Below are 3,357 nucleotides of genomic sequence, written 5' to 3' on the forward strand. Positions count from 1 at the left end.
AATAGTGGCCTTCTGGACAGCAGTCAGGTCGGCAGTCTTACCTATGATTGGGGTTTTGAGTGATGAACCAGGCTGGGAGTTTTAAAGGCCTCAGGAATCTTTTGCAGGTGTTTAGAGTTAACTCGTTGATTCAGATGATTAGGTTCATAGCTCGTTTAGAAACCCTTTTAATGATATTCTAATTTTGTGAGATAGGAATTTTGGGTTTTCATGAACTGTATGCCAAAATCATCCGTATTAAGACAATAAAAGACCTGAAATATTTCAGTTAGTGTGCAATGAATCTAAAATATATGAATGTTAAATTTTCATCATGACATTATGGAAAATAATGAACTTTATCACAATATGCTAATATTTTGAGAAGGACCTGTATAACGTTAGCCATCTTGCCCAGTTTGGGATCCTTGTCCTGTTCAAACACCCTACATCATCCAAGTTTCAACCCTACCTGTTGATCTGAGGTGAAGTTGAAATATGGTAAAATCCTTTTACTTTTGGCAAAGGAAGCAGCACCACTAGCAGTGATGCAACCCCTCAGCATGATGCTGCCACCAGCGTGCTTCCGAGCACAATCTTTGTCTTATCTGAACATTAAAAGTTCTCTAGAAGGCTTTTGACTTGTCTACTGGGGCAGTCGCACTCGATTGTGTCAACACTGATGTTGCCGCCTCTTCCAATTTGTTATTGGGTTGAACAGTGGTAGTTTTTTTGGTTGATCCTGAACACAAATCAACTTCTTTTCATCTGAGGATAACGGTTTGGGTTAGATGGTCGAAGCATGGACGCAGTTGGGCGTTCCAACAAGACAAAGATACCAAACAATGGATAAAGGACTTTGCCGTTAAAACCCCAACCTCAACTGTATTAGAAATGTATGGACCATACCAGAAACCAGTCAGTTTATTTGAATTTTCTCCGCTAAGAGGAGAGGTCAAATATTGAGCCAGAATTATGCCAGGAGCTTGTTGATGACCATAAATCCTAAATCCAGTGACCTTTTCGAATGAAAAGATGCATGGTGCCAGATTGTACCAGAAATGCTAATTTCCATCTGTAATCCCTGGACAGGCTGATGTCAATTAAATATGATCCGCAAAAGATTTGAACTTGTGCACCCAGTTCTTATTTTCAAAAACCATTGACATTATATGGTGTAATATATCCAAGCCTCCTGGAAAAAGAAATTGATAATTAAATGTCAAACTTTAAGGTGTAGGGCTGCACGGAGGCACAGTTGGTAGCACTGTTGCCTTGCAGCAAGAAGGTCCTGGGTTCGATTCCCAGCCGGGGGTCTTTCTGCATGCATGCGTGGATTTGGGTACTCCGGCTTCCTCCCACAGTCCAAAGACATGACTGTTAGGTTAATTGATCTCTCTAAATTGCCCTTAGGTGTATGATTGAGTGTGTGCATGGTTGTTTGTGTGTTGCCCTGCGATGGACTGGCGACCTGTCCAGGGTGTATCCTGCCTCTCGCCCAAAGACTGCTGGGATAGGCTCCAGCATCCCCGTGACCCACAATGGAATAAGCGGTAGAAAATGACTGACTTTAAGGTGTAATTCAACCCCATGTTGCTCTTCATATGTGTTCAAGTCAAACTGTTTTTATCTGTTATTGGTCATAATGTTATGGCTTAAGTTCACAATAATGCCTGTGCCTTTTAATGTAATTCAGACAAAAATGATTTGAGTCAAATTAAAACTTTTGGTACATTTTTTTAGCAGAGGCTTTTGTATTGCAAGCTGATCTAGAGATTAATAATTAAAACCCAATAGGTTCACGAGGATGACATGAAACACTGCAGTAGTACACATCGTGAATGTTGCTAAACATCCACGTTGCAGGTGTTTGAAAGACATTACAAGGGAGTGATAATGTGTAATATGTTCAATTTAGTGTTGGACCTTCCTTTTTTATTTATGTTGTTGGTTTACCTTCTGAACTGTCTTTACTGATACCACACGTGCCTTTTGTGTTCATAGTGCCGAGTTGGAAAGTTTCAAGTTTATGGATTTATATTTTTTACTGCTGACATGCCTTGAACTTAGCCTTTTGCTACAATTTCAGACACTAAAGTGTTACTAAGTGTATTGTACTTGGAGATTAAACATTGCAGAAGTCTATGAGTAACATTGACCTTAGGTTTAATGTCTTACCTAATTTACAGATGAGAAAACTGATGCCTTTTTCTCCTCATTTTACACCTTTCTCAGGATTAATGTTAGAGACAATCACTGCTGATAGAATCTCATTTACCCCCTTAAGTTATACAGTGTAGTATAGAACTTATTACTAGATTCAGATACTGAACTGTACATAGTAAAAACTGTTGAGCTGTGAAAAGTCAAAAAGTATTTACATGTTTAAAGACTTTCGCCAGCTGTGGACAAACTGCATCTCACGAATAACCTTAACCTTTGGTTCATTAACCACATTCTACAGGAGGGAGAGAGGCTGGATGCAAAACATTCAACCTCGTGCATTTTTCTTTGTTAGGACCAACCTTTCTGGCTTATTTATTTAGTGAACAGTGACAAATGATGGTTTGTCGTAGGTGTATCAGAGAGCAATGCTAACCTGGGTCCTGTGTAAACTGACTGTTCAAATCTGCTTCTGCTTCCAGGTTTATCAGATTTATCGGGGCTGCAAGGGCACCGTCACATTTCTTGAAGTTTACTGTTTAAAGATAAATGTGTATTTTATTGATGCTTTGTTTTCTTTCTTATAAAAGCACAGGTTTGGAGTGGTAAAAATGTTAGTCATCATGTAGGTCAGTACTTTCTAACCTCACGTCATTTTGTCTGACATTTCATGACAGCAGTAGTGACACTTGGTTGCATCTGTTTTGCTTTGCTCTATGCTTGTGCGCTCAGTAGGTGTTGTCGCTGTTAATAAGATAATTATCGCCACCTAATTTGTGTGTAAGCTGCTTGAGCGACTTCATCAAGACCACACTCTTCACAACAGAACATGTGTTGAACATTTCTTGTAATCTGCGTTTGCATATCATTAAAGACAAATGCTGCCTGGCCGTGTCATGTGTTTGAATTACGGTGGTTTTAGGGGAGAAAAGATGCATGGAGCAAAACTTCACTCGACCCTCTTGAGTTATTCTCATTGGTGTTATATGTGATATATGATGGAAATGCACGCTATGGAAAACAGATTTCATTTTTAATTAGTTAATAAAATAACATTTTTACCTGGATCTACTTTTAAATTTGTGTGACTAACTATAGAAAAAGTTTAGTTTTTTTCTCTGGGGAATAAATGAAAGAAAATTGCAATTTAATGTTGCATCTTCTAATCAGTCTAACACTTTTTTTCTAATGTCATTGTAGAACAATTCCATTTTT

This window comes from Girardinichthys multiradiatus, chromosome 11 (genome assembly GCF_021462225.1).
Source record: "Girardinichthys multiradiatus isolate DD_20200921_A chromosome 11, DD_fGirMul_XY1, whole genome shotgun sequence".
Lineage (NCBI taxonomy): Eukaryota > Metazoa > Chordata > Actinopteri > Cyprinodontiformes > Goodeidae > Girardinichthys > Girardinichthys multiradiatus.